This window comes from Tympanuchus pallidicinctus, unplaced genomic scaffold, assembly GCF_026119805.1.
Source record: "Tympanuchus pallidicinctus isolate F22 unplaced genomic scaffold, pur_lepc_1.0 scaffold1, whole genome shotgun sequence".
Classification (NCBI taxonomy): domain Eukaryota; kingdom Metazoa; phylum Chordata; class Aves; order Galliformes; family Phasianidae; genus Tympanuchus; species Tympanuchus pallidicinctus.
The window spans coordinates 48,976,846-48,998,911 of NW_026294618.1; the positions used below are offsets into that span (position 1 = coordinate 48,976,846).

The following is a 22,066-nucleotide window of genomic DNA, read 5'->3' on the forward strand; positions in this document are numbered from 1 at the left end:
ACCAACCTTGTCCATGTTCCCACATTCCTGTGGGGAGGAAGAGGACCCAGCTCCAGGTCCTGCTCCTGCCCCCAGGCTTTGCAAAGTGAGTATGACATCTCAGATAGAAATATTTCTTCTGATTCTGTTCTGAATCAAGTAGCACTTAGAGTCTATGGGTTTTGGTGAAGGTGAGCAACCACCAGCTGTGTTGACAACGCTAAGGAGCTGGTACATCTTCTTATGTACAGGCTTGTGCAAAACCTCCAAACTGTCAGTTCTCCTACATCTTCCAGCTGGCTAGAGAACAGCAGAAGAAGTGAGTGGCAATGTGCTTCTCTTCACTGTATATATATATATATATATATATGTATGTATATATATATATATATATTTCCTCTTTCAGGTTTCCTCATCTTTTATTCTGAGAGGATTGAGTAAAAACTAGTTCAGGACTGTAAGCCATGCTGTCATCATCTATGGTTATGTGTGTAAATTATCCTATGAGGTGCAGCCATAAACATTTTTTTGTTGTTTGTCATTTTGCATGTAGATGTGTATATATAAATATGTGCACGTGCATTTACATATTTGCATGTTGCACACAAGCATATGATGTATATACATATATGCAAACACACAGACAGAGAAATACATGTATGTGTCTCTGTGTTAATATGTTACTTGAAATGATCTGCATTGGATCTGTATGTAATAGCTGCACTTCAAATGAGTTTGTTGGCACCTTGCTTTTCATTTCAACGTAGTAGATACACAGCTATTCATTTTTTTACTTATTTCTATAAGTAATGGCTAATTTGGAGGCAAATTCTTTTCCTGAATTTTTTATAAATCCCTCTTAAATTGTGAGTGAAATCTGCCTCTGGGCCAAAAACCTTACCTGGCACAGGGTCACCTGTCTTCACTGAATTTAATGGAGATATGTGTACTGCTATTAATTAAAAAGATGGCGATTTTTCTATATATAGTAGGCAGCATGTATAATTATGCATGCTGTAACATTTTTGTAATTGCTTCTCTTTTGACTAATACAAGTAACTCCCGCCTCATCTAAAAGTAGGTCTAGAAAAGTAGTTATTTTTAGCTTGGGATTAATAGGCAAGTTTTAAATGAGACAATTTAATTCTAAATGTCCTCAGAATTTTGTACTTCATTCTTAGGGCCTTAGAGGAAGATAGTAGTCTAGCCAGCATCTTCCTGATCTGTCTTCTAGATAGAGTATCTGGGGCCAGTTGAATATTGGAGCAAACTTTTTTTCGGTAACTTTTAAAATGCACATCAATATAAACCCAAATTGTTACAGAGTGCTGATATTATTTTTTCAGATACAATAATTTATTTTAATTTTGATGATTATTTTGTACCTGTGGGGATGTTATTGCAGCTGTACTAATATACACCCGTTGTTAATAATCTTGTTAATAATCTGTTATTAATGAACTTCCTTTCAGTTTTGAAGTCTATGAGGACATATTACCCTCAGTTATGTACTCCTATTAAGCACAAATTTTGCCAGAGAGGAGTAGCAATACTCTAATCTTAAAATATGAGTAAGTAGAACTGTAAGATTTTAATATTTGCTCCATAAAAACTCTTACCTGTTGCAGTAACGAGAAAACAACAGCTGAGGACCCTTCTGCAGACTAATATTTCAGGCACTGCGGCTAATATTGAAGAAATTAATGACATTGGTGGGTTCAGATGCTGCTCACTGGTTATTTTAAACAAACTGCAGATTTGCTGAACCACTGACTGTTATTTAGGTGGTTCTCCCAGAAGACAGAGGACAAGAGATCTGATATGATTTTTTTCCAGAGTTTCCAGGAGCACCTTTAGAGCTCAGTCTGTGGAGAATACATGCTTCACAGCTCTAATAGCATTCTTTTGAAAGGTTAGTGAGCATGTGAATAAGGGTGATTTGGCTTATCCAGCGTACCTGGATTTTTAAAAGCCTTATGCAGGGTCCTCACGAAGAGTGCTCAAAGAAACTAATCAGTTATGAAATGACAAAAGAGGCTTCATTTTTGATTAATAGCTACTAGTGAGATCTATCAAGGGCTATTAAACATAATTGTCCAGTCGCAACCTCTATTCAGGCAATCCTTAAAATGGTAATTGCTGGAACCAGGCTGGCAAAGCTATCACCACCTGCTCATCCTTCACTTATGCTCTTTCCTGAAGCATTTGCTATTGGCCTCTGTCAAGAAAATAATACCGAGCAAGGAAAATTTTACTCTGACCTAGAGCAGCCTTTCTGATACTCTTAGCTAAATATAGAAATTTACACCAAGGAATAAAAAGCATCTATATTTTGCTCTTTTTAATGATAAAAGGTCTCTTCTTTATGTAATATAATGAATTTATTTAGAAATAGACCAACAGTTTTCACATCAGTAACTTATTTTCTGAAGGGTATCAAACTCACAACCTTTGAGACCTTATTGTCCTTTTTATTATTTTACTTGTTGCAGTACAATGTCGGGGGCAGTGCAGAAATACATAATTCATATAGGTTTTAGAACATTTCAGGGAAAAGAACATTGCTAAGGCAGTCCAGTGAGTTGAGTGAGTTGTCTGCAGAGCTCTGGGTGGCTGGCAGGAACAGGAGATGGCCAGAATGACTCGTGTGCCTGACATAACTGGCCTTGGGTAACTCGCACAGCTAAAAGCACTGAAGTAGTGAACACAAGGAGGGGTTGGAATGCAATGTATATGCATTGGTAACAATTTGTGACAGTGTAAGAGTTTAAGAGACAGCAAATTTGTTCAAGTCAACTTCCATAAAAATGTGCATTCTACCCTTTCTTATATATTATTTCCCAGTGAGACTGCATACATACAGTGATGAGCTCTAATGTATACAGAAGCATTCTTCTCCCATAAGAAATACTTGCAGGAGGAAAGATTTATGCCTGCATTCTAAACAGAAAAACTGACCTCTCAGTCTGTCAAGCTGTCAGGAAGATCTCTTGGCAAGTTATAATTGTTCACTCTTACTTTTTGGGCAATCTATTTGGCTTTAGAGGTACAACTTATTATTTTAACAACAAAGATGCCATTCTTTTGGGGCACTAACACTTCTCTTTCACCTTTTTTAAACCCTTTTTTGATTTAAGACTATTTTGTCTGTTGGTAAGGATTGGCACTATGTTTTTCAACACCCTCATACCATTTGTAGAATGCCCCCAGCCCCTTGTTTTGAGTAATTTGGCAAAAGGTGACCAAGTTGCAAATAGCATTTGCTTGTGTCCATGAAGTGAACCTGTTTTAGGTGAGAGGTCTAATAAAAGGCAAAGCTAGCAGTGAATCAGAGCTTGGTGACAAAGATGCTGTACATGCCTTCCCACCTGGTAACTAGATAACAAGAGCCAGATTCAGGCTACTCAGCAACAGAGGCAGATTTCAGCTCTGGTGCTCCATAAAAAGAATAAAATGTAAATCGACTTTTTTTTTTTTTTTTTTTTTTGGAAGTCTGGAAGTTGAGAGACCAGGTGTGAAAGATATCAGGGTGGTTTCAGGGTGATGTGGATGTTAACTGAGAGAGATGCACACAGAGCTGGACTGAATGGTGCTGGAGGTGTATTGAAGTTCACTGTCCAGTGCTCATTAACCTGGCAAAATCAGAGGCCAAGAAAAGCTCTCATTTATTTCATGCAAAGGGAAGGCTACTCAAAAGCTTTCTTAATGCTTTCTTAAATTACATGCTTCAGATTAACATCTAGTTCCCTAAGCTTCTCTAAGAAGTCAGTGAGAGGATGATAGTTAATCCATAGCTGTTTTTCTCACTGGCTTAAAGAGGAATTGGAGGAGAGAGGGGGCTTTAAACTCTGATAAACTCTGACAGGACTCAGAGCTTCAGGATAGCGGTGGGATGTGTTTCAGGAGGGATGAGCTCTTTCTTGTGTGTATTTCATAAACCAGATAATGGAGAATGAAAGTGGAAAGCAGCCAGAAGAGTTAGATCAGGTAGAATGAACCAAGACTTGTTCATTCAAGCAGACAGCGGTCTTTCATTTGCAGTCAGTGCAGTCTGTATTCATATGTAAAATGTGGACATTAGCTCAAAAGAAATACATTAAATCCATTTTTTTTAAAATACCATTTTTATCAATTAAATTTGCAATGATGGATTCTTAACATTAAATGCTTAGCTAGTGACAGATGCTATGGTACATTCCGAGTAACTTTCCTACCATTCAATTTAGTAACAAGCATTTTCACATAAGTGGTACAAATGCTGATTCTTGCTGAAAGACAGGAAAGAAAACCTAGATGAAATATGAATGTGTAATCAATACAGAGGTTGAAACACCTGCAATAAGAATATGCATCTGAACAACCCTGCCTATTCTAGCTTCATTTGGTTTGGTGTGTTTGGTATGTGTTATTTTCAACTTCTGATACTTGTAGCATTTCCTTAATATCTAGTAAACATCTAAAAGCAAGATAATTGGAAGTTTTATGCACACTCTTGCCACAGTCATTTTTTATTTCTGAGTAAGATATTTTCATACTTTTCTTTTTCAGATATACTTTTTACTTTACTTTTTCAGATATGAGGCTGTACTCCACTAAGTACTAAAAGGTTTGGAAAATATTTTTTCCTATGTTCCAATTAAAAGGTTTTTTCATCTCACGTTGGTGGAAACCTATTTGTATGTGCAGTCCTATTAAATTTAGAAGCAAATTCAAATGAGTAAATATTGCATGAATAACAGCAAATGAATTTTCCAATGACTCCATCAGATTTTTATTGATTTGTAATGCCAGCCATCTACATATTGCAAACTAATCTTTTTTCTAATGGAAGTTTAGAGGGAACATATACGTCAAGGATTATGAGTATGGAAAAAAACCTGTCAGTCTGTGTATCTTTTACATACCAATGATTTTAAGTTTATGTGAGCTCTACAGTGCTGCTGTCATGGCAGGAACTTCATGTTAAGTTTGAATTATGGAAAGATTACATATATCATCAAACTCTTGTGTGACTTGTTAAATCTGCTCTTAAATAGTGGAAAGACTGCAACCAAAGACACTGCTGTGGTATTCCAGTGACATATAATTAAGTTGGAGATACTCCCATCCATTGGTTCTGTATGAAGATATCATTTCTAATTGGTACCATCTGACTTAATTCAACTTTTCTTTGAATGTTTTTCTTGAAATTCTTTTGGTAGTTTCGGTTTGACTTTCCCCGTTTTAATTACCAGCAGGGGAAAAATATTTCAGTTCTATTTCCTAAAAGCTCATCTCTTTTCCCAATCCTTCACTGACAGTCTCTCCGTCAGCTAGAGTCTTGTCTCTACTTGTCTCAGAAGTGAAAAAATCTCAGTTATGTTCATTCCTGATCTCTTCTCCTATGGCATAATTACCTGATGTAATGTTTTGGACCTCCAATCCATGGAGATCAATCTCTTAATGATTTTCTCAATTATTAATATTTCCATTTTACAGAAGCCCAGAGAGCCTTGCACAAGATTACGTAAGAGGGTCAGCCTGTATCTTCTAATCCATCACTTATACCCTAATTATGTTCCCCTGCAAAAGTTTTCTAAAGAACCAAATATTTGCTTTCTTGCCATTTTCAGGTAATTATGATTGTGGTCGAGACTGATAAACATGAAGTTAAGAACTTTGCTCTTCAAGGATGCTTACATTTGAGATTAATTGTATGACTTTTTTTTTTTTTCCAGGAAAGATCATTTAATGAAGGAGCAAGAATGAGATGATAGGTGATCAGTCACATTGCTTGACAGCTGAATTATGAAGATTAATACTCCAAGGCATTACTGAGAAATTTTCCAAAAGAAATTAATTCACTGATTCACTGCGGATTTCTGAACAGAGAATGCATAGAAACAGTCTGTTCTGTAAAGCTAACTTGGTGCACTCCAAACAGCTGATTCATTCTTTCATAAAACATCTCTGCCTTCTTTTAAGACAAAATGTACTTTCACTCCTCTTTGGACTTTCACTCCTCTTTGGCTGTTGCTGCTTTTCAGCATCCGAATTCCCTTTCCCTGGAGAAGGAACTAGCCACAAAATACATAACACCCAAGAAGGCACAATGCCTTTTTACATCACCTCTGACTTAAATATCTCTACATCTGAGATGTGAACTTAAATTCAAGTCCATTCTGTTCTCTGAAATTTTGACTCCAAATGAGTCGTGTTAAGTAAATGTCATCTTTTTTTGAAATTTTTTAGTCCACATTGCTCAGATTCCTAATTTACCTTGTGATGCCATGCAGATAACTCTTCATGGTGATTCTATTTCTTCTGTCTTTTTTCTCTCTGCTGATTTGCGTGTTATTCGTTATTACATCTCAGCTTTTTTTGCTCCTCTAGCTGTTGGAGCCACTGAGAAGCTGTTTTATAAGTTTCTGTATCTCCAGCTCCTTTATGCAACACCTGCTGCTGAGTACTCCTTAGTTAACAAAATCAGAGGATGAGCCTAGAAAAGTTAAGCTGGACAACTTAATGTGGCTGGTTATTTAGATGGGACTAGCACTCTGATAAGAGCCATGTTCCAAAGCTCTGGACAATTATAGTTGAAGGAGGATGTATTACTTGCTTTGCTTCAAAACACACCAAAAAAAAAAAGAGTAGAGAGCAATGTTGTGAAATGGTTGCAGAAGTATCAAATACATTATAAATGGCAAGAGAAATAGGACCTGACAGAGACATCACTGTAGCCTATTTGCATCATTTGATCAGTGAATGAATGAATGTGTTATCTCAGAGTTACAGGAGGGAATCAGGCATGCAGCAATTCTGGTCTTATTTGTTGCAATTCACTGAGCTACAATGTTATGCAAGTAGTCCTTACTGCTGAAGTTATGCTGATGTCAGGAGCACTGGGTGGCTGTGCTTGCTGTCAGACTGCATGTGTTGCACCTTGTGTTCATCTTTGTGTAGGCAGAAGGGATGTCCCCTGTTATTTGCATTTCCTGCAATTTGAGTAACCCGTGCTTGTGACAGTCCTGTTGCATGGCCTGGTTTGAGAGATGGGTTAAACATCCTTGGAAGAGGTAAACATGGAAGGGGACTAGGGGGATGTTGTGAAAACCTGTTCCTTTTGAAGTGAGAAAATTTGAAACTATCATTCGTATTTTGGCTATTTTGGGTCCTCTTTCCCTCCCCTCCTTTCCACTCCCCTCCCCTCAGTTCTTTGCTTTTCTAGCACCTTTCCTCAGTAATTACAGCCTGCCATTGACATCTGAGAAGGTTGCTCCTCTTAGGACAATTTTTCAGATTTTCATCTAGGCAATGTTGATAGTCTTATAAGTCTTTCATCTGAGCTAACTTTCTAAATAATGTCTATCAACAAAGGTCCTACGATCACTGAGTAGAGCAGATGAAATTACAAAAACTGAAAAGTATTAAGAAACCATTTGACAATATAAAAGCAATTTACAAAAAAAAAGGCAATTTTTTAGTGTCTACATTTTACTGTTATTGCACCTCATGCTGCAAAACTCAGGTAAGAAACACACAGTGGCCTTGCAATTTTTCTGGAATTTAGAGTTGTACAATGAAAGGAAACAATATTCTCTTTACATACTAACACATAAAAAGAACAGTGTCCAAGGACACTTCTTCCTGCACAGTCAATCTCACTTCTCAAAGATTCACCTGACATTTAAGTTAAGCATATTGGGGGTTGTGGTATAGCAGAGCTTGAGTAGAGACTGCTCTTTCATGATACCACTCTGTCAGTGTTCATGTGTGCCTGTTTCCCGTTCTGCTCTGTTTGCTTGTCCAGTTTACAGCATGGCTCTACACCTAGTTGCACAGAACAACTGATGATATGATGCACCATTCTGTAGAGCTAAAGCAGATCATCTGTAAACTATGAGTGCAGGGACAGAAGGACTCCATAAGTCAATGCTGCTGCCAGAGCATGCCTACCATGAAAAAACAGTCTTACTATGTGTATTTCAGTGAGAGCATCCCAGCAGTACCATATTAAGCTTGAAAAACAAAAAAACTCTAGACATGCTTGTAAACAGCAGCTCTTAGGTTTTCCTGGGCCTTTGAGACTCCAGCTTGCCTTTATTGTCTTTTGGGGAATGGACTTGGAACGGTGTTGCTGTGGTTTATCTGAACAAAAAGTTTGTCTGTTTATTGATCTGAAAAGAAGATATTTTCTCCCCAGCTAGATGAAGCATGTAAATGTAGCCTGGAGAATGACTGAATACACATTCCTATTTGCTATGTCTTTTTACCTCTTTTTTCCCCTCTTTGTTTCATATTTTCACCCCAGTTAGCTTAAGTTCTCAAGGTTAATCTGTGTATTTCAGAGAGTGATGCTTTGTAAAACAATTAGCTATGCATTAATCATTTATTTTGCCATTTTGGCTGCTGCTGACATATATTAAACTTTACCTCAGGATATATACACATCTGGTGGTGACAGTCATTGGTTAATTGAATGTGACTTTTAATGAACTTTTCGCCCAGCAGGCTATACCGGGATTTATGAACCACTGTATTTTTTTGCAAGTGTTTTTGTAATTTTTGGTAGTTAGAGTCAAACACAAATATAGAGCCTTTGTGATAGCTGCTACAGATTGCAGTTGTACATGCATTGCCAGTTAATCTCCACGGGGACCAAAATCACCAGAGTTATGTTTGCCTTGGTTTATATATCATCTGAAAATGAGTCATCTATGTATGGCTACTCATCATACCAGCACTCACTGAGGGTGTGTTTCTCAGTGGCAGTATCACTAGTGTGACTTGCCTTCCTTTATCTCAGTTCCTCTGATAGAAGATGGCTGCCTGGTGCGTGTGTTATTGGTGAGACTGTTGGTGTGTTCTCCGTGGAGGTGGCACAAGGGAATGCATTTCATGTTGCTTTAGAAAATGGGAACAAGCTTGAAAGGATTGTGCATGCTTTTCACACTAAAGAAGTGAGGGTGGCCAAAATTCAACTCAATTCAACAGCATGTGTATTTGGAACTCAGAAAAACAACCTGAGAGTGTGAAGAGACCCTTTCCCAATTATTTTGGTTTTGATACTAATAAGGATTTAGTTGTGATGATCAGCTCATCAGATTTCTTTTTATCTCAGTTTCTGATTGCCATTGTTTGTATGCCTTGGAAGAACAGATGATCAAAAACTGAACGGAGTGAGGGAACCTTTGGAAATTAGTTATGTATACAGAGAATTGGCAAGAGCATTAATAGATGCAAAGGAAATTTGCAAGAAGATAGGAAACAATCTAAATGAAGTCAACTCACAGTATGAATATCAAAAGAGAACTAGTTTGGAAATGGAAATCCAACACACTTGGAATTAATGTAGAATCATTCTAAGCCTGGCATGATTCACACAGTGCCAAAAGGCTGTGCAATTTGCATCAGTATCTATGTTTCAATACAATTTTGTAACCAGGCTATTTAAGTGCTTTAATCCTTTTATGACTGTGTGTGGGAGTCTGGAGATGAGGAAGGGTGGGCGAGGGCTGGATATCTGCACAGCACATCTCACATACAGCCCATCAGGGCCAACTCCAGGCTGAAAAAGCAGCATCTCTGATCAAAACCTTGCTTTTTCATTCTGATACACGCATCTCAGCTTCAGATCCTTGCAGCAGACATTCCTGAATGTAGGCAAAATAATCTTGCCCTCAGAATGCTTTAATTTAAAATGCATGTATAGTGGTCAGTTGTACTTCGGATCGCTACGAGACGTAAAGCCTGATGCTTTACACTGCATGCATTTGGAAGTTAGCATACATTTGTATGCATATATGTAATCTCACGAATCAGAAGCTAGATTTTTGCTTTACCTCCTTTAAACTTCCATAGAGTTAACTCTTGATTTGTAGTGATGAGAGATGAGTTGCTGGAGGCTGATATTTTGGCAGCAGTTTCCCATTTTTCATCAGTGTGCAGATATAACAGTTGCAAGAAGAAAATGTTACCGGTTTGAATAATGGTGCTGTCCAAGCTAGAAGGGGCTCCATGCATTGCTCATGCTGTCAGTATTGTAATGAATATACTGGTACACTAGAAATAAAAATTCTAGAATTCATACTGAAATTTCTTTTCCAAATACCATTCTCACCTACAGTATTTTGGAGAGTAGAAAACTCAGAGTCTATTCTTTGCCCAAGCAAGTTGGCAAATTTCAGGCCTTAAAGATGTAGGGAGCTGTGACACCAATGATACACCTGAGCTTCCTTCTTTGTTTCCAAAGCCTATTGTAAGACATGTCGCTTTTGGTTTTATATTAGAGGCCTCACAATAATAAAGAATGGGAAATTAGAATTTTTGTGTTTAATTTTACCTTACGAGTATTACTTCCATAACTTGCACTTAGTTACCTTTTCAGCTATTTTCCTTTTCTCTGCATCATTCTGACTATGTGGGCAAAGTGTCTCTTAATAATGTGCTTCCTTTTACTTTTTGCAAACATGCTGAGAATCTCATTCTGTGCCTTTTTTGCTGTGTTGAGACAAATTGCACCTGGACCATTTTCTCTAATATCCTTTGATGGGTCTATAAGTAATTATTAATCTCAAGATAGTTTGGTTTCTTTATAAAATTCTTCACAGGTCTTACCTGAAAGATCCTGACAAAAGTATTGATACTAGAAAGACACCAAGCTGACCAGATCATCTGTATATGATGATGCTTGTAGTAGGTAGTGGGGCATGGCTTTCTTCCACCAAAGTCAGGCTGATGTTTTCCATTAGTTCAGATTTACTTGCACGTCAACTGATAGCATTGTTTAGGACATTTCCTATGTGGATTATCTCAAATGCAAATACCTTCTGGAGCCCTGTTGAAGATCTGGTATCTTCTATTTTGCTTACTTCAAGATCTGTTTATGTGGTAAGTTTACCCTTCAGTTAGTTGAACAGCTGATCGATATCTGACATCCACAGGGACTACTGGGTGAATAATTTTGGCTGGCTGATTTTATTATTAATTTATGTGAGATATTTTTTCCTTCAACCATTCAAGACGCTGTAACTCTCCAGACCTTATTTCTGTGTAGAAAGTATGAATACGATATTCTCTGAATTCTTTAGTAGTGAACAAAGACTTCAGTTATCCCCTCTTGTATGACCTCCTTAGAGATCCTACTCCTTGTTCAACTACAGAGAAGGAGTTTTATTAGCAATCAGGATACTTGCCTTTAGCAAAATATACCTTGAAATCTTTGTTTATAGTTTTAAACCTAATACCCCAATTTGTGTGGGTTTATGTCCTATGTCAACTCCCATGTCTGCACACAACTTCTTTTGAAAAATGCTTTTTTTTAGCTTCAGATAATGCCTCTTATTCTTTTCAGCTCTGACAGTGTATTTATAGCCCTCTAAGTTCTTTTTTTTTTTTTTTTTTTTTTTTTTTTTTTTTTTTTTTTTAACAACAAATATTCATTTATTCTGAATCTCTTAAGATGATGCTTTCAGTGAGGGCAAAATGTCAGCTTCCTAAAGCCAAATCTCCAGAATAGAAGGGAGTTCAGAAGCCTTACTGAGGCAAGGCCCTGCCTCCAGCTTAAAAGGCCACCTAAAACTCTTATATATTGCTGCAGGCAGTCTCGTGGCTGTTCAGATCCTATGAAAACTCTGCTAAGCACAGCTCTACCCGTAGATCAGAAGAAGGGCTCAATGCAGGTGGTTTTCTTCATGGCTAATCCAGTGCAACGGCAGGATGTTTGACCTATCCTCTCCTGCCAGTGCCCACCACAATGCAGGCACCACACCAGGAGCAAAATAATCCAGGTCTGCCAGCAGACCTTCTGCATGTTCACCCACTGGTTCAGCCTCCTGAGCTTGCTGGGTCAGGCACAAGCAGCCAGAATTGGACATGGGTTAAGGGAGACAAGCCCTTTTTGCCAGCCCTTAAACTTAGCTATGTGGTTAAAACCATATTCACACTTTCTTCCTCAGATAGAAGGGTAATCCTTCGTAATTCACGAAAGCAGTCACTACTATTGTGCAGCCCTGAGGCTCAAACAATCTTGCATTTTGCTTTTGTCTCATTTTGACTTTATAGAACACTGCTCATCTCACAAATTGTAGATGTTACTTTAGGGTCACAGGACTACTAAGGATCTCGGTCGCTGAATTCAATCTCCTGCTTCTAGGCATCACTGTACAGCATAATCTTCACCAATTTCTCATCTGGAATTAAAAAATATTAATCTACAATATTTTCTTCACTGGATTTTTTTTTATTATAACAATCAATTTCATTAAAAGGTTATCTGGGATTTAATCTTCTCTTGTATCCTACCAGAAATATTCAACAATGTAAAGAAAGGCTTTCATGAATATTATTAAAATACATTAGGATTTTTCCTAATCCTCTGTGTGTCTAAGTATATATAAACCGCACAGAGTTGCATCAAAACTTCTCAGCAAGGCTTTCAGGTATAAAATCTGTTTTTCAAGTGACATTGATTTTGCTATAAGAAGGGAAAAAATGAAACTATATCAAAGAAATACCAGTTTACAATGAAGAAGGGCTCTAAGTGAACTGCTCTGTGTTAAGGAATGTCAACAGCAGAAAACCACAGAGCCAAAGAATCACAGAATATCCTGAGCTAGAAGATACCAAAAAGAATCACTGAGTCCAGCTGCTGGACTTATGGGTCAATATCAGTTGGAAGTACTGTCATTTTTTTACTAAATTTTCACTGTCCATACAAAGGGCCTCCCCCTTAATAGGTGAATTCCAGCTCTCCCACATATTGGTCTTCCTGCTCTCCACTACTGAATATCGCTGCGGTCACTGATTTGCTCCTTAGCAGAAAGGATTTTTCTCTTAAGGCTACACTGGGAGCTTGCAGTTCTCTTAAGAACCTTTTGCCTTATAGGAGCCATTTCACTTATTGGCACCTTCTGGACACCCATCTTGAGTTTGATTCAGGTTGGGTGACTGAAGGGCTCTGTACCAAACAACACATGTCCCAGTCAGCCTGGATGCAGCAGACCTGGGCTGCATGAAGAGCGGCAATCATCACCATGGACTGCCTCAGAAGCACTCCCCCATCAGCCTGAAGCAATATGGAAGTTGGGTTTTCTCTCTGAAGACATCCAGATGGGCTACAAAGATGTTAAGGCCTTCAGATTATGTTGGCAAGTTAAATCCATAAGTCTTGTGTTTAGACACAAATACCTGTATTGCAGAAATGCACAGAATTGGGCCTATTCTTCTCTTTCCTCATGCATCCTTATGCAAACGATGCACTCGAGGTGAACAGCACAGTGACTTCTCATTCCTGCAGCAAGAATGAACTGCTGAGTGTAAATCAGCAGCATAAATATTGCCTTCATGAGCAAATAATTGCAGTACCTGAGTAAGTCTTTTCTTTTTCCAGTCTTTTTCAACAAGACTGGAACAACAAATGCCGGGTCCTGCACTTTGGCCACAACAACCCCAGGCAACGCTACAGGCTTGGGTGGAGTGGCTGGAAGATTGCATAGAGGAAATGGACCTGGGGGTATTGATTGATGCTCAGCTGAACGTGAGCCAGCAGTGTGCCCAGGTGGCCAAGAAGGCCAATGGCATCCTGGCCTGCATCAGGAACGGCGTTGCCAGCAGGAACAGGGCAGTGATTGTGCCCCTGTACTCAGCTCTGGTGAGGCTGCACCTCGAGTGCTGTGTCCAGTTTTGGGCCCCTCACTGCAAGAAAGACATTGAGGCCCTGGAGCGGGTTCAAAGGAGGACAACAAAGCTGGTGAGGGGTCTGGAGCACAGGGCTTATGAGGAGGCTGGGAATGGGGCTGGAGGAGCTGGGAATGTTCAGCCTGGAGAAGAAGAGGCTCAGGGGAGACCTTATTGCTCTCTACCTACATTAAGGTAGCGAGCTGGGGGTTGGCCTCTTCTCTTGTGTAACTAGTGATAAAACAAGAGGGAGTGCCTTCAAGCTGCACCAGGGGAGATTTAGGCTGGATATTAGGAAATACTTCTCTGAAAGAGTGGTCAGGCACTGGAATGGGCTGCCCAGGGAGGTGGTGGAGTCATCGACCCTCGAGGTGTTCAAGAAACTGTTGGATTTTGTGTTGAGGGACATGTTTTAGTGAGAGCTAAATAGTGGTAGAGCTAAATGGTGATAGGTGGATGGTTGGATTGGATGATCTTGTAGGTCTTTTCCAACCTTGGTGTTTCTGTGATTCTGTGATTCAGAAAATGAAAGATGTCTGCCATTTATTTCCATAATTAAGTTAAAAATAGTAGTCATTAGGGGTTTGGTGATTTTTTTTTTTTTTTTTTTTTTTTTTTTGAGAAATCAAACCTTAAGACCCAGTGACAAAATAAATGACAAAGTGACTAATCATTAAAGGAGATGTAGTAAATTATATTCTAGGAAAAAGGATTCTAGAGTTTCGAGAATGTAATGGCAGAACTCCAAACCGGAGCTCTCATACTATATTTGGAAAGGTCTAATAAAAATGCAAGATAATCAACCAATTTTAAACCATCCACTGAGTTCTCAGGTATTTAAAGCTCCCATTGTAAACTGAGTTACTGTAATAAATGGATAAAAAATCTTGGCAACAGATTCCAGGCATTCTTGTTCACATCAGGAAAATGAAGATAGTAAAATAAGGGGATTTTAGGTTCAGAACCCCAATTTAAAATAGTATAAAATCCCAACTTTTCCGCTGCCTTCATTTATTATCATATATAATGATGATAAAAAGCTTGACATAGTGTAGTGTAGTGTAGTGCTTTGTAGTGTAAGCATTGAAAAACCCACATGTAATGCTCATCTTTAGCTGAACCTGTCCAGTCCTGAGTATTATCTATACATGGAAAACCTCTGTGAGGGTCACTCATCATTTGGCTGGAGGTTAATGGAAGGATAAGGGCTCAGGTAGATTTGCACTGGTTGTAATGAGACTTCCAAAAAAGGATTTCAGAGTGAATAGTCTAGAGTCCTTTGCAATAACGTAAAAACTATATCAAAATCAATGTCTAAAATTTCGAGATCACTCAAGAAGCTTTCAAAGCTTGAGTAATCTAATACAATCATACGCAAACGGATGTACAGGGCTGGATGATTCCTCCATACACCCTAACAAGCCAGGTCTTAACTTTCGAGTTTTCATTGCAACGCAACCAATTCACACCCAGAACTTGCTACACTGTCCCCAGGGCAGCACTTCGGGGAGAATACTCAGAGCTATTGCTGCCCAGCTGCTGCTCGAGGCGCGTCCCGGCGGGCGGGAGCCCTCTGTCAGGCTGCAAGCGCAGCGCGGCCCCGGGACGGCAAGGGGGCGGCAGCCGGCGGGGCCGGGCTCCCGCGGGGGTGGCGCTCGAGCGGGCGGCAGCGGAGCTGCGGGGCAGCTGCGCCCGGAGCCGGGCTCCTGCGGCCGGCAGAGCCCCGCCGAGCAGGGACCCACAGGCGTGCAGGTAACGCGTGTCCGTGCCGGGACGGCCGGTCCTGCGGGCATCACCTCGGCTCGGGTCTGCCCTAGTACGCGGCTGGGGAGGAGGACGGGGAGAAGTGAGAGCAGGGGAGGGGAGCCCGGGTGCTCCGGGGCAATTTGAGCATCTGGTGTATGGGGGGGCTGCTGCTGGGCGTCCCACCGTGTCACCGGGAGAGTCTGCGCCGCGCTGCCCTGCAGATCGGCACCAGGTGTGTTGTTGTTAGGGCTGTGTTCTAACGCTTAGGATTTGCTGGGAGAAATTACGAGTAGATGTCATCGGGAGGTTGCATCTCATCGCGGAGAAAACTAAAGTGACGTTTTCCTCAGGCAGAAAAGCAATCAGAAGTGCTCTTGTTGCGATTTCTCTCTCCCAGATTCTATTTCTACAATTAATCAGTACTAGCAACATAGAAAAGTACGGAGTTAAAATAATCTGCTCTGTTCACGTGGTGGTACTACTTAGTAAGATTAAAATAAATTTCTGAAAAATAAGTCTTGTGCATAATGTCTATAACTGAAGTTGAGTGACAAGGGAATGAAGTGACCCTTAGTTTGTCAATGCAAAAGATGGCCCTGAGAAGTCAGTTAAAATACATCACCGACTTCCATCCTTCTGTGATTAGGAGAGTCCTTATAAAAGAGTATTTTGAACACTGACAAGAAGGAATTTTTCTGATTGCAACAAAATTGTGGCAGTGTGACGGTTTTTCTGAATTCAGTTAGAATAGATGCGCCTCTGCATTTGTGAAAAGTTCTTTGTGGGCTCAGGAGACCAGGCAAGGGCTTTCAGAGAAGGAAAAAGTGAAAATATTATAAATATTTTGCAGCGATACATAAAGTGGTCTCCATCATGCTGTTTGGTTGGTACAAATACACCCAGTTCTTGAATGTTTGAATTTTGGAAAATAGTGACATTTTGATAATTTCAGGAAAATCTTTGCCTTTGGGAGCAGCAGAGTTAGAAATGATGAATGTGAAAATAGATGGGGTGATCTGGCTTACCCAGTATACCTTCATCCCCTTTTGTACACAGCAAAAACCAGGTTGGAGCCTGAAAATGTGTGAAGTAAAAGCCATGACTGTTTGTTTACCTTTCCTCACTGAAAAAGCCATAGGGATGATGATGGTCTAGATGTTTTTTGTTTATTTGGTTGGTTGGGTATTTTTTTTCTATTGTTATTATTCCCTTTGAAATAATAAATGTCTTTTTTACGATGTCTGTGAAATGTTACACTGTGACTGATAAAAACCATTTATGTGGAAGTAAAAATAAATTGGAACTTCACTAGAAATATCCAATTAACTTCTGAAAACGATCGCTTTACCATTAGCATGTTTCATTCTATAGGCATTTTGAAATAAACCCTGTTGGAATAGACTGATCTATTTTGTCTTTGATACGTCAAGACAGTTACAAATTTAAGCAAAGCAGCACAACATGCATCAGCACACTATGAAAATATTAATGGGCTTCAAAATCAAGACAAATATAAAAAAATATTGATGTAAGTCACAAAATACAGAGATAGAAAAACTCACTGCATATTGTTAATGTGCCTGGGAGAGCAAAATTTTTCCCTTACATCCATTTGTTGGTTGATTCTATTCAAGTAATATTTTCTGCCAGTGTAATGGTGGACGTTTTTAATGTATCATTCAGAATGTACCTTCTTTCCTTGGCTTTCAAAACCTGGGAGAATCCTGTGTGCTTTTCTCCATCAGCTAAAGATGATTCTCTTGTGAGACTGAACACTGTCTGAACTCCTATTGGGCTTCTTCCTGCAATTTATTGATTTATTTTTCTGGTGAGTGTACTCCAGGGCCTTACTTACCTCTGTTTTGGAGAAAAGAGAGGCTCTGCAAAAACAGTGAGGGAAATTTGTGTTATCTCTCCATTTCTTGAGTGCTGAAGAACTTTCATTCACTGCACGTGTTAGCACGTTCCTTGTTTTATCAAACAGTTTTGTGAGCAGTGAAACAATTGAAGATCAAGAATTGAGCAATAGCTCACATGGAAATGAATTATCAACCTATTATGTCAGGCTTGGAAATGCCAACAGTTGTTATTGTATCATATTGACTCGATTTGTATTTGAGTAACCTCGAGCAGTGACTTCTGCTCAGAAGATACGTAATGAAGTTGTGGCTTTCTGGAGAATAAGGAAGCACACTTTAATACCAGACATGCCAGAAAGACAACCATACCAGCTTTATCCTAAGTCTGTCTTTGTCATTTAAAAGTGTACATTTCTCAAAGGCTGCTGATGACTTGATTTATTCCACTGTTTGGCAGCCAGGCTGGCCACACCCATGGGGCTGTTTTGCTCTGTGACAGCCTGCACCAAAAGGCAGTAATTTTAAAAATACATCCAATAGATCTTTCCTGGTAGGAATATTTGAATAGTCAAGTACCTATGTTTTAGAATTTGGGTAGTCAGATATTCTTTGTTAGAGTGGATTGAGATTCTGGCATTTAAATTTTTGCACGGACATGGAGATCATCCAGATTTTCATTGCAACCTGTGAGTGTGGCTTAGCAGAAGTTGTAGGAAGTCAAGAATGGTGATCAGTGTGAAAAGCTCCAAAATCTATCTTTCCACACATACAATAACACCTTCTTACCAGACATAATAGTTGTAATTGTGGGAGGTTTCCCAGTTTGAGATTTCTGTATATTATTTCTTGCCTTCTGTCCTGACTATATTTTTTCACCTGTTTTCCTACAGAGATGAAGTTGAAATAATAATGATGTCCAATTGATAACTCCACTCATAGCCCTGCAGTAATTCAGTAATTTATTATTTTTTTTTACCCCTGGTTATCAGTTTCAACCAGTACAAATATAAGAGCAGAGATTTCAAAGTGATAAAATTCTGACACACCTCAAGACTGCTGGTGACCAGGGAGATAAGAGAGGTGATGTTGATGCCCCCTGAGGGAAGGGCAGTGGCAAACATTCAGCTTATTAGGCACCAGAAGAATCTTGTAGGTACTCCATAGGATGCTGAACATCATAGCTTTTGCTGCTCACAAGGTTGGTGATTACAGCTTTCAATTTCTGTGCTCCTTGGGAGTGCAGTCTCTGGGATGTTTTGATCATGCATTTTCTTCTCTGTAGTTAGTTCAAATAAGCTCTTGTCAGATGTTTCCAGTAATGAGATAGATGGCAGTGCTGCTGTTTTTCCTCAACTTTATAAATCTGATGTGTTGCTTTCCTAACCCCTAATTTAATACTTTTTCATACAGGTCAATAACCTACAGAGGAGTAATTTTCTTTGTTGTCCTGTCTCAGTGCAAACACTTGGTTGCTGTGAGCGCAATAAAATGTACTCCTTTCCACAGTCAGTTTCTCTGAGTTTCATGCAAGTTTTTGATCAGGATGTTATTTGTTTCCTACTGTCACTACTGTTTCTTCTGGTTACGTCTGCATCTGAACTTCCTCTTCTGCTTTCTTTTCATAGAATGGTGTCAAAACAATGTGTGCATTATGACAGCAGAAACATAATCAGGATAAATAGGAAATTGTGTCGTAAGCTTATCCAGCTTATTTTTTATAAATAACTATTGCTCTTATTGTCTTTTAAGTGGCAAGCGTTCTAATTATTTTTTTCTGTTACATAACTGCAGTTAAGAGAATTATTTGTGGGATACTGATGGATAATTACCAATTTTCTCCTTTCTTGCTTTTCCAGTATTAATGCTATTACAGTATTTGCCTTTCTTCTCTCTTTCATTACTTCTCTTGAAAATAACTTTGGATGTTTGGATCTAGAAAGCTTTAATGCTAGTTGATTTGCTAGCTTAATCCTACTGTACAAGTCCTATTGACTGGACTTGCTGTCTGTGCATGAATGTATACAAATTAAATCAGCTGAGAAAAGTGCTTAGTGGCTAATGTTGATTTCTTGTTAAATATTCATCTGCTTTCAGGTCATGTTAAGTTCTTCTTTACATACTATAGAAATCATTTAAATATTATTAAAATCAGCATTCCCCACTCAGAGTGTTGAGCTTGAATAGCAATTACATTTGACTCTATTCTACTGGTTTATATTAGTCAGAGGGAGAAGGAATGAAGCACATAAAAATGTTTGTTTTTTTTTCCTGCAGAAGCAAAAATGTATGCAGGTGTGACAGCTTGCCCTGCCTCCTCATCTTGTACTGTGACAGGGATGAACAGCCACCTTCCCCACTGCAAGGGTCAGGGCCTCCTGGCACTCGCAAAGTTGAGCTCCATGGCAGTGCCCACTACTGCATGCAGTGAGGCCAGGTCTGCTCCTCTGGTCATCACCCAGCTGGTTGGAGAGACTTTTCCCTCTGCTGCCTCTCCACCCCAGCCAGCACCTCGAATTATTGCCTCTCTTCTGGGAGCATGGGATGTAGCACCACATGTAGGTGCTTCCCAGTCTGCTTCAGTTAAGCTGGATCCAGAGGGTCTTGGAAACCTTTGCCAGTGAGAGTGTTCAATGTGAATCTCTTTGGCAGATCTGATAGGGTGTGGAAACACCTGGGGTTATGTCGGCAGGTCTGGGAAGGAAGGGCAGTGACATCCTGCAGAGAAAGGGAAACAGCCCGAGGCCAGGAGAGTGGGTTGGGATGTGACAACCAGCAGCTGGGCTCTGAGCAGCCTTCTGGCTTGACTCAGCTGCAGACAAAGCAGCCTAGCTGGCTTCAGCCTGAAAAAGAGTGTCAACAGAAGGAGGCAAAGGTTCCATCAAATTGTCAGATATCTGTTCCTGTGGAAAGATGTGTACTTTGAGCAGTCTCTGAACTTAGAGACTAAGCATTTGTACAGAAGCTCTTACAGCTCACTTTCCGCAACACAGTAAGTACTGAATGTTTGCAGCAGAAGCTCTTCTCTATGTACTTTCCTGGATATATAGTACAGATCTTTCCTTGATAATGGCAATTCTGTGCTAGGCTATGCTGCAAAGACACAGATTTTAATTAAAAATGCAATTTCACTGTGTTGTGTTTCGGAGGATCCCAGGGAAACAATTGCTGATCGGGAAGCACTTCCTTCTTTTTTTCTTCTGTAATCCACATTATGCACTATTTGCTACATGTGTTATGTTAGCAACAAGTTGTGTTCCTCTCTGTTGGCTTTCCCCTTCCTGTCTGCACATTCCATCTGAATGAGGAAGGTGAAGTGGGTTTGCTGCCCACAACGTTTATGTCTGCAAACCTAAGCACACGCTGATGTAGGACAGGGGAATCATTTCTGCCACTTTCCAGCCTTCTTGGACAAACAGACCACCATTTATTAGCCTTTTTTTGTTACTTTTAAACTGGATCACAGCATTCCATGGAGAAACCACAAGTTTGACAATAGACTCCTGAACAACCTGAAACTGTGTTCAATCATGCTACTGCAGAGTTGTTGAAGCATCCTTGCAAAAGATGTAGGAGCAGCTTTTCCTCTTAAATCAAAGCTGATTTGGAGGCAGCCTTGAGTGAGACTGAACTTACGCACCTTTCTTTGTGTAAGGAGGAGCTAGTAAGTCAAGAAACAAGTATTCAAGTGAATATTGCTGTAGTGCACAAAACATTCTTATAAAACAAATCTAAATGCTTTCAGATCTCTTTATGATTATTACTCCAAATGGAATAAGCTGACTTGTAGGATATCCTCCAAAGCATCTTGAGTCAGTTGTAAATTCGTAGTGACTAGCAGTGCTCACATGGTAGGTCTTAATAGAAAAGGAACTAACAAAAATTCAAGTGATGAAAACCAAGGAGGAAGTTTCAGTCTGTGTGCCCAAAGCATTAATAGCATTATTTCTTTGTACTTCGCAGACTTTATTGCATTAGAGCTTGTAAATTTTTGCCACGATATAGCATGTTACAACTAGGAAGCTTCGCAGAGGTATCTTAGGAGCTCTGTGGTTTTCAGTACACTCATGTGCTACCGAAAAGACTTGAAAATGTGGTATTTCATGAGCTCTGTACCACTGTTTAGTGAAAGAGATACTAGACAGACATTAATAAAATTTATGCAACTATGTATTCTGTCTGGATAATGAATTCCTTTTTGTTCAGATTTGACACATTCTTTAAATTCCATTTTGCCTAGCTTTGAGTCCTGCTTAATTTGTATTTTCTAGGTGAGATCCTCACCCATTGGTGTTTATGATGTCTTCATTACAAGGTGCCTGCTTAGGCAGAACCAGAAGTCTTGGCAGCTGCTGCATATTTCACACAAGCTAATGAAAGTGTTCTGTCACACACCACCGTGTGATGCCAGAAAGATTATTTCTAAGTTGAATATATGCCCTTCCAGTGTCTTGTAAAAAATAGCTGTAATTCTTGGTCAGTACGTAGTATGCTTTGTTCATAAGTAATCAGTAACTACAAAGTTGGATATTAGAGTCCTTAACAAAGAGGGTATTTGTCTAACAGTGTCAGTAAGATTTGCCATGGAAGTATTTATATGAAGTACTTGGTCTCTTCTGTCTGTTGTGGACAGTGTTTGGTTAGCTGTGAGGAATAAAAGGAGCAGAAGACAGGAAGAGGATATCTGGAAGTTCTATCTCCGAGTGGAAAGCAGTTCTGAAAATAGTATTTGCAATGTAACTAGAGTTTCCCTCAAGGTACCACACAGAAGGATGTGGCTTGCTCAGTGCCTGAAGTATATCGACATATGTCAAGGCTCAGGCAGTTTT

General features: G+C 39.5%; 1 protein-coding gene and 1 long non-coding RNA gene across 3 annotated transcripts in view; one reads left to right on the forward strand and one right to left on the reverse strand.

The window, feature by feature from the left end:
• LOC128078164 (uncharacterized) overlaps positions 1–22,066 on the reverse strand; it is a 231,379-nt gene that overhangs the window by 74,909 nt on the left and 134,404 nt on the right. The gene's annotated exons all lie outside the window — the stretch shown is intronic.
• PKIB (cAMP-dependent protein kinase inhibitor beta) overlaps positions 15,280–22,066 on the forward strand; it is a 52,297-nt gene continuing 45,510 nt past the window's right edge. For both annotated transcript variants that reach the window (XM_052678021.1, XM_052678031.1), the window contains exon 1: positions 15,280–15,387. The gene's annotated coding sequence lies outside the window, so the exon portion shown is untranslated. The remainder of the gene's footprint in view (positions 15,388–22,066) is intronic.